Genomic DNA, 10,327 nt, shown 5'->3' with positions numbered 1-10,327 from the left:
CAGCAGGCTCTGACCCCATGATTTTATTTATTTCTGTGAAGAACCTTACTGCATCCTGCATGTCACTAAGATAACAAAAGATTCCAGTTCTCATTTCACATGTCAGTTTTTTATATTCTTTATTTCAAACACTAATTTCCTCCCAGTGTATCAGTAATAATTATTACTGATCTCGGCAATGACTATTTCAGCTTGAAAATATGGTCTTGAAAAGAGCAGAATGATACTCTGATTTAAGGACCCTGACAGCAACGTTAGTATTACTAGTTTACATGAGTAATATGAACATAATCTTTTTTTAAAGGACTATATTTCTTCTGTCCTCCTCTGGCAAGGCTATACATTAAAGGAAAAAAATGTCAGAATAGATAAAAGACCTTTTTGGAGATTTATTGTTATATATGTTAATGGAAAGTATCAATTCCACAAAAAGACATTGTCATGGTTTAACCCCAGCTGGCAACTAAGCCCCACACAGCCGCTCACTCACTCCCCCCCAGTGGGATGGGGGAGAGAATTGGAAGAGTAAAAATGAGAAAACTCGTGGGTTGAGATAAAGACAGTTTAATAGGTAAAGCAAAAGCCGCACACGCAAGCAAAGCAAAACAAGGAATTCATTCACTGCTTCCCATGGGCAGGCAGGTGTTCAGCCATCTCCAGGACAGCAGGGCTCCATCACGAGTAACAGTTACTTGGGAAGACAAAACACCATCACTCCAAATGTCCCCCTCTTCCTTCTTCTTCCCCCAGCTTTATAGGCTGAACATGATGTCATATGGTGTGAAATATCCCTGTGGTCAGTTGGGGTCAGCTGTCCCAGCTCTGTCCCCTCTCAGCTTCTTGTGTACCCCCAGCCTACTCGCTGGTTGGGTTGGGTAAGAGGCAGAAAAGGCCTTGACTCTGTGTAAGCACTGCTCAGCAGTAACTAAACCATCCCTGTGTTATCGACATTGTTTCCAGCACAAATCCAAAACATAGCCCCATACTAGCTACTATGAAGAAAATTAACTCGATCCCAGCCAAAACCAGCACAGACATTAACACTGATTTATTATATCCAGCATCTTATGAAACTGGAATGAGGATTGAAAATATCAAGCCAACAACAAATAATTTAATTCTTAGCATTTCTACAGATACTCTCTTCACTTCCTGAAGTTTTGTGTCACTTTCCTTAACCAGAAGCAAAATATCTAGGTTGCACAGATTATTTGGTATCAATTTCTGTGTACTTCAAATGAAAGTGACCCAAAGCCTAACAAGGGGAACACAACCTTTGCTACTGATCAAGAAGAGAAAATGTTTAATTTAGCTCATTGTTCAATGCCAATATTTGTCTTTTTTCACTCTTATTACAGGAGTCTTGTAATATGTAAAGACAATCAATCATAGGATGAAATACCCACTCTGCTGAAGTAATCATACCACAGCTATTGTTTCTACCTCTTCTCTCTTTACTGTTGCCATTCTTTTTGGCTCACATTGTTGTCTGTCTTTCTTTAGTTTCTTCATTAGTTCCCTCGTTCCCCTGCCTGTCTTTGAGGATAGAGCCTGGGGGAAGAGGAGAAATTGGTCGGACTGGGAATACCTGGCACTTGTGCTCTCAGCTTGTTGTGCCAGAGCCAGTGAGCTGTTTGCAGAGACTTCATTCACTTCCATACCATTTTGTTCACTCACCTGTTGGTCCAGCATCCCCTTGTCAAGTCCTTCAAGCAAAAATCCTCCTCTTGTCCTTTCTTCACTATCCCCCCCTCCTTTGTCAATTTGCTCCTTCCACTGTGAGCAGCCCGAGAAGACAGACATGCACCCAAAAGCCAGTTCTGATGAATACTGGTTTAACTATTTTTTTTTTCCGGAAAAGTCTAATTATGCATGTTCCCTGTTTTCTGAGAAAGGTGCATGCAAAGATTTGCAAAATAGCACACATGACTGATTAATAAATTGGCCCTAATGTTTTTAAAATGACATATAAACCCCCCAAAAAAAACCCAAGGTAAATGATGTGTTTGAATTTCTCTTTGCTTTCAATATTCAGGAAGACTTCTCCTCAGTTCAGTACTAAACAACTGTATTATTTACAGGTCACCACAGCCTTTTCTTAAGAGATCCGCAGCACAAAAGCAATGGCTGTGGGTGAGGCAACAGTGAAGATACTGCACAGCTAGTGCCTTAAGGCATTTCATAATGAAGGTAAAATTAGAGAAGCAGTTCTTTTGACATCTGTAGGACTGAAATCTTCCATATAAGACAGCATATCCTGTGATTTTTTTTTTTTCCTCCTATTCAAATAAACTGGAAACTTCTGCAAATACAGCAGGAGCAAGGCTTTCTTTTCGGGATAAAGCCAGTCTCCCTCCTGAGCTTATAGCCAGCAGGACTTTTTTTTTTTAATTTACTGGAAGAACCAGTGTATGATTGAAATGGGAGGAACGGGTGAAAACTGCAATACCTTTTCCTATGAATATAAGTGTTATCAGATGGCTGCTGTACTCACAGCAGTCTTTTGCAGTAAGAGGGAATAAGCAAAAACTTTCTTCTGTGCACAAAATTCAGGATGAACAGAATTACTTCTTTATACCATCACTCTTCTTCCATATACTCCATATCTATAGAGTGTCTACAGCAGACGTCCGCACTGCTTGAAAGACAGGGCTGATTTTTAGTGTAATTTAGAAATACTTCCACTGTTTTCTTCTAATCTTTTACAAAGAGCCTCTAGATCAGTAATTTTTAGAAAGCAAAGACCTAGGCATAATTCAGATTAAGCGCATCCTGGGAACATGCACTGAGGATGCCTCACTCCCTGCCCTGCCCCAGTCCTCCCAAGTTCCACGGAAGTCAACTCTTAGGTCAGGCAAAACTTAAGAGTAAATATATTGATTCTCACACTACGGTCATTCAAACTCAGTCCTTTCCTGTTTTATAGCAAAGTCTTGTACATGGTAAAATTACTTTAAATTTCATAACAATATTTTTAGCTAGGTTTCTGAAAGCTTGCTTGGAGAACAGAAGACAGCTGGCTTTCCATATGGTTTTGGTTTCTTTCCTTGATGTGTTATTTCACTCTGGCATTGTGTAACTCCGTCCCAAGGTAAGGAAGAAATCTCTTCTCTACCTTTTCAAACATTATTCCCTTCAGCTTTCTTGTGCACTCATATTGTGGAGTCCGGCCCATGCTAATATCACCAACTTTCAGCTGTGTATTTTTTGCTCTTCTTTAAGGTATGACTCACCCACACTGCTGATTCATGTAGGAGTGCCATGTTAATCCTGGTATTCAAACAACTAGAGACAGTGTCATTTATGGCTATGCTCTTTTAGAGTTTTCAATCCACTGAACAGTATACTTATTCATGCCAATTTGAACTTATTTGTCAGTTAAGAGTTCTTACTTCAGGGATAAAATTCAACATTGATTGCATTGTCGCAATTAAATTCTCAAATGTATTATTAAAATCCAAAGAAAGCAGTATACCCTTCTGTAATCCACACACACATTTTTTCTTGACAAACTAATGATTTCCCACACTGCTCCCTATCTCCCAGGAAAAGTTAGCATTTTCTAGCCAGCTAAATGCTTAAAATAGTCACAATTTCACCTCTATGTTTGACTTAACTTTGTAAATCAACTGTATCTCAGCCAATGATAAATGACCTGGTTTAGACCTCACAATTTTGTCCTCAAAACAATTCATAATGCATTATGTATTTTGTATAATATCCACTGAAACAAATGGCCTGGCTGTTTGTTACTTCAATGAGAAATTTTTAATTTTTTTTTTCTGGATTATTCTTAAATTTTTTTGAGGAGCTGGAAACAATATATTGCCATCTGGACACCTTACACATAATCCATCAATGCATGACTTTAAAAGGGTTGTTTCTAAGTAATTACATTGTTTTTGCCAATGGGGAAAAAAAAAAAAGATAAAATTATTTTTAAACAACATAAGGACTGGACTAGGGAATAATTTATCATCAGAGTAAATCTCTATACAATATGGAAAGAAAGTTCATTTAACACTCTGACTTAAACATCAGGGAATCAAGGTTCAAGCTCATTCTTTTCCACTGACTTTTGTGCAAGCCTCAGAGATCAACTGGCTTTCTGTACCATTCCCTTTCACCTTAGTGTTGTGAGAATGAATACCTCAAAGATTGGGAGGTACTTGGATACTACACAGGGAATTAAATGTAAGAGGGTTGAGAAAGTATTCTCTACAGGAAGAAAAATAAGAAGTACAATGTACTACCATGCATAGATCTTAAATAATGTAATTTTTTCTCAACTCAAAATTATTTGAGCCAGGAATTTCAAAAGCAGAAGGGATATCTGAGAAAGGAATGTAAACTGGGCAAGAAACCACACAATGCCTTTGAAAGCCTACTCCTTTTCCCACAGTTTGGATTCAGGATCTGAGTGCAGATGTTTCCAAAGGCTCAACCTTTCATTCTTGAGTAGTGTTAATGGGCTAAAAAGGCAATTAAACCTCTTGTTAAAAGAGAGGCTTTATATTTCCATATTATTCTGTCTTTACTCTGCAAATTGAACATTACTTCTCACTAAAAACTAGCTGTCAACTATGTCTTCAAGTTTATAAATGACTGGCTTATTTCTGTACTAGTCATACATAAAATGTCATCTAGTATTAATATAAAAAATCCAGATCTTAGATTGCTTAATAAATATGTTCTCATTGTATATATATATGTAAAGCTACATATAACTTGCATACTAAATGAAATATATGCATTATTTAAAAACAGCTTCAGTGCTGAAATTCTAGTATCAATTTGGAGCAGATGTCACCATCTGGCTGCCTTCACTAGTATCTCTATGAGACCATTTAAGTCTCCTGACTGGCTTCTACACTTTCTACACAGAAAGTAATTAGAGGGAAACACAAGGGATGGGATCCAACTGTCTTAAAATTAAGGTGTTTTCCTTCATTAAACTGAGCAAAGATGATTAAAAAAAGGATGAACAAATGAACAGACAATTTCAATTTGATGAACACCTCATTTTCTTCCTCTTCCTTAAATAGCAAAAAATCTGTGTTTTTTATTCTTTTGGCAAGTATCTGTATGTTTTGTTTCTTTTTTTAAATGCAGTATTAACATTTTTCATCCAATCCTTGATTTTTTTTTCTCTACTATATAATCAGTTGATGTCATAAAGTTTCCTTTCATTTATTTATTTATTTATTTATTTTTAAGCTAACATTTCCTAGGATTTAGGTCAGTTTATTTTCCACTTCCTTGATATAGAAGCAGAAATCTCATGACCTATTATTTTGGTTGTGCTGCTGGGTGATTAGTATTGTAAAATGGCAATTTATTAAGGCAATATAAAATAATGATTCATCTGACTTGAAAAAAGCAGGAAATCTAAAAAGAAAATAGAAAAACTTAAGTTACAATTTTGAATATAATTGTCTTGACAATCCAAAGGTCTCTCTTCAATTATTTAATGAAGCAGAAAAAGTGAATTGCAAGTTTAAAAAGAAACAAACAAAAAGATTTTGGCATAGATAACACCACTATGACCATGTATTTCAGGTGAAAGTTCTCCACTGGGCTTCATAACCTCAGAATACAGTTCATAGGTAGCAGATGAAATTCCATATAGATGTATCTAGAGAGACACCCACACATATATACACATAAATATCTATTTCCTTAAGTATGTGTATTTTTTTTTTTTTAGTAAGAGTTTCTGAGTGTCCTTCCATACCACTGTTTCTCCCTAAAATTCATTAGAGGAAGTAAGTATCACCAATTGTCTTGGCTCATATTTCTGAGCAAGTTGTTCTCTTATTTACCTTACCTTTCTCTAGAAAACAAGGTACGAATTTTCACAGTATCTATCTTGCTCGAGGTCCAGTATTTTAAATTATGTAAGACGGATTGCCTAACTTGTGCATTCCACAGAGCAGCTCTAACAGCTGTGATGGTGTTTCCGTGTTGCTTTACTTATTTCTTTATTTTCTGATTGGTTGGGATAAAATGTTCTCAATTTTTTCTTCACTAGAGTACAAATGGAGCTGCGATGCATTTCTAAGCTGTTGCATTTCATTTTTAATTCTTAAAAGCATTGGACACAGTTCTATAAAATTGCAGTGATTTGCAGTCAATAATGCTAAACTAAAACTAGAAGAAACAGTAATAATAAACTTAAGGAACTTTATTAAGATGATAGGACCAATATGATGGTTTTATATGGGAGGCCACAGAATACTTGGAAAAAAGTTTCGTAAGGGTCCCCAAACCAAGTAGTATTTTGCCTTCCACCTTTATTCCGAGCTTGCAGGAAGCTGTGTAGATCACCTATATCGTGCTGCCTACACTAATAAAGAAACAGAAGGTAAAAGTATTTCCTGGCATTCACTACAAATCTCTCTCAAACTAGCCAGTCTGACAGGCACACTCCTTAAGTTAATACCACAGTACACAATGAATTGAGTTATGAAAATGTTTTGCTCTTTCTGCTAAAGATCTTATCATGACTTGCTGGCAAATCATACTGTTCTTTAAGTCAGTGTTTTTCAAATCTTCTCCACAAATCATAGAATAGAGTGGGTTGGAAGGGACCTTCAAAGGTCATCTAGTCTAACCCCCCTGCAATGAGCAGGGACATCTTCAACTAGATCAGGTTGCTCAGAGCACCGTCCAACCTGACCTTGAATGTTTCTGGGGATAGGACATCCACCACCTCTCTGGGCAACGTCTTCCACTGTTTCACCACCCTCAGCATAAAAAATTTCTTCCTTCTATCTAGTCTATATCTACCCTCCTTTAGTTTAAAGCCATTCCCCCTTGTCCTGTCGCTACAGGCCCTACTAAAAAGTCTGTCCCCATCTTCCTTATAAGCCCCCTTTAAGTATTGAAAGGCCACAATAAGGTCTCCCTGGAGACTTCTCTTCTCCAGGTTGAACAACCCCAGCTCTCTCAGACTTTCCTCATAGGAGAGGTGTTCCATCCCTCTGACCATTTTTGTGGCCCTCTTCTGAACCCGCTCCAACAGGTCCATGTCTTTCTTGTGCTGAGGACTCCAGAACTGGATGCAGCACTCCAGGCGGGGTCAACCAGAGCAGGTCTTAGTAGGCAATTTACATCTTATTATCTATCATGCGCAGATGGTCAGTGGTGATTTACTCAGTTACAAACTGCCAATATCTGATAATACTAGCAAAACCTTTCTTTCCAGTACCCAGATAACTACAGAAGTATGGATATACATTCATTAAACTTTCCAAAGCTGAAAGGTGCATCCAACACTGGACATCATATCAATGCAACTGCCAAGTGTGGACAACTGCAGTATGGTTGCTGTATAATTTTATATGTGCACATATACAAGGTCAATGGCTTACAGATACTGTAAAAGAAAGATATTTCAATACGTGTTCATAATGTGTCAATGATGTGACACATTTCAACACATTGCAGCCATATTTTTTCTGGCTTATTGTTGCAGTATCTATCATTTTGTGTGGGAAGGCTAGAGCAGAAACATGGAGACGGCTTTTTAAAATTCTATATTATTTAACCCAGTTATACAGTATTTCATAATACTCTATTGATGCTTAGGCCTTTGACCATTGATCTGAGCACAATCAACAGTCACAAAGCCAAAGTCAGAAGACAGGGACAATTAAAAAAAAAAAAAGTTGATAGCACTGATGCAGAAATGTTAGTAAATAAATAAGTTAGGAGATAATATTCATGAAATTTGGAAGCTTCTGACAGATACATTGTAAACAAGTGAGAACAAGTCTTCCTCATAAAACTGGAGAACAAGTCTTATGAGGAGCGGCTGAGGGAACTGGGGTTGTTTAGCCTGGAGAAAAGGAGGCTGAGGGGAGACCTCATTGCTCTCTACAACTACCTGAAAGGAGGCTGTAGCGAGGCGGGTGTTGGTCTCTTCTCCCAAGTAACTGGCGAAAGGACGAGAGGAAATGGCCTCAAGTTGCGCCAGGGGAGGTTTAGATTGGATGTAAGGAAAAATTTCTTTACTGAAAGAGTGGTTAAACATTGGAACAGGCTGCCCAGGGAAGTGGTTGAGTCATCATCCCTGGAGGTATTTAAAAGACGTGTAGATGAGGTGCTTAGGGACATGGTTTAGTGGGCATGGTGGTGTTGGGTTGACGGTTGGACTCGATGATCTTGGAGGTCTCTTCCAACCTTAATGATTCTATGATTCTATGATTCTATGAAACCACTGGACAAATACAACCAATGTGGTGAAGACAGTGCAAACACTAATTCACAGCAAACAACAAGACACTAAAGTTATCGTAAAGTCACTAGCAGTACTAATAACCACATGCCAATGGTTATCATGCTTACCTGGTGCAGATTTCATTACAATTAATTGGCAAAGAATTATTAAAGTAGAATTAAAAGTAGAGATAGAACACAAGGCCGAAGATACTGTTAGTAAGAAAGCAAAGCAAGCCTAAATTTTTTGGCTATAAAGACGGTAGAAGGGACAGTGTCGTGGTTTAACCCCAGTTGGCAACTGAGCACCACGCAGCCGCTCGCTCACCCCCCCACCAGTGGGATGGGGGAGAGAATTGGAAGGGTAAAAGTGAGAAAACTCGTGGGTTGAGATAAAAACAGTTTAATAGGTAGAGCAACAGTCACGCACGCAAGCAAAGCAAAACAAAGGAATTAATTCACTACTTCCCATCGGCAGGCAGATGTTCAGCTGTCTCCAGGAAAGCAGGGCTCCCTCACGCGTAACGGTGACTTGGGAAGACAAACAGCACCACTCCAAACATTCCCCCTTCCTTCTTCTTCCCCCAGCTTTTATATACTGAGCATGATGTCACATGGTATGGAATGTCACATGGTATGGGATATCCCATTGGCCAGTTTGGGTCAGCTGTCCTGGCTGTGCCCCCTCCCAGCTTCTTGTGTTCCTCCAGCCTTCTCAGTTGGTAGAGCATGGGAAGTTGGAAAGTCCTTGACTAGTATAAACACTACCTAGCAACAACTGAAAACATCAATGTGTTATCAACATTGTTCTCATCCTAAATCCAAAACACAGCACTGTACCAGCTACTAGGAAGGAAATTAACTCTATCCCTGCTGAAACCAGGACAGACAGTAACTAAAGAAACATTGCCAACCTTTTTTTTTTTTTTTTTTTAAATATATTATGAAAACAGCGTTAAGACTGTTTATGCTCTAACACACTTGGAAATGACTGTAAATAGAACAGAGCTAATGACTCTGGTACAACAAAAATGAATAGAAAAATCCTTCAGTTATGGTTATAGCTATAGATGAATCAGCTTATTTAACGTGAGATAATGGTGCTGGTAACATATTAGCCACGCAAACTGTCTATGGGCCATTATCCTGTTATCGTATTAGGTGTCTTAAGTGCTGAACATTATATCTGAGTTACAGTAATGCCAGTAACGCCAGTAACATTTTTCATTTTTAACACTTCAGTGAAACTATACATTTTTTTTGCCCTGTTCATATTCTGTGATCACAATATGACATTATTAAGACTTGAACTGAGAGAATTCCAAAATTCAATATTCTACTATAATTACTCTGAGTTACATTGATTTTCAACCAACTGGACTGAGAATATCTTGTTCAGGTCTTGTTAGTATTATTTTTTAATTGACACATAATACACTGTTTTGAAATAAGAAAATTCTGTCAGTGATCTAGTATTATTTTCAGCTTCTTGAAACACAAACAATATTACTGATTTATTGCAATCATTTCCTATAATCCTCAAAGTAGTGGAGGCAGATACACTCATTATTTTTGTGATCACAATCAATAATAGGAGTACATCTATCCCCTCTGAGAGAAACAAGGTTTCTCTTGGTTGGAGATGAAGATATTTTCAAATTAAATCAATTTTTTCTTATTACCTCAGTCTGTTCCTATTCTTCTGCTTTCTAATGTCAGCTATTGCAACTAGTTTACAAAAAAAAATCACATCTTCCACATTTATTTATACACATGATAGAAGCAACAAAAACAGCCAAAGCAAAACCAAGCAACATATATTAAACAGTATGGTCAGAATGAACTACTTACTCTGCTGTGCTATGAAAGACAAAATGGCAAAAAGCAGTAATAGTAGTCCATAAGTTACACTTTCGGCACTTGCTTATTCTCCATTTGATCTTTTCTTTGACAAGAAAGAGGGATTGTCTGGCTGGTAGTTGTAAAATGTCCATACAATTTATTCTCTAAATTATGTTGTCTGGGTGCTAATTTCACATACACAATACAGCCAACTATATTTTATAAATGCATATTCATAAGAATAACTTTATTTCTCTTTTCTACT

This window comes from Pygoscelis adeliae, unplaced genomic scaffold (assembly GCF_000699105.1).
Source record: "Pygoscelis adeliae isolate BGI_AS28 unplaced genomic scaffold, ASM69910v1 Scaffold6, whole genome shotgun sequence".
Lineage (NCBI taxonomy): Eukaryota > Metazoa > Chordata > Aves > Sphenisciformes > Spheniscidae > Pygoscelis > Pygoscelis adeliae.
Note: the sequence above shows the minus strand (reverse complement) of the source record.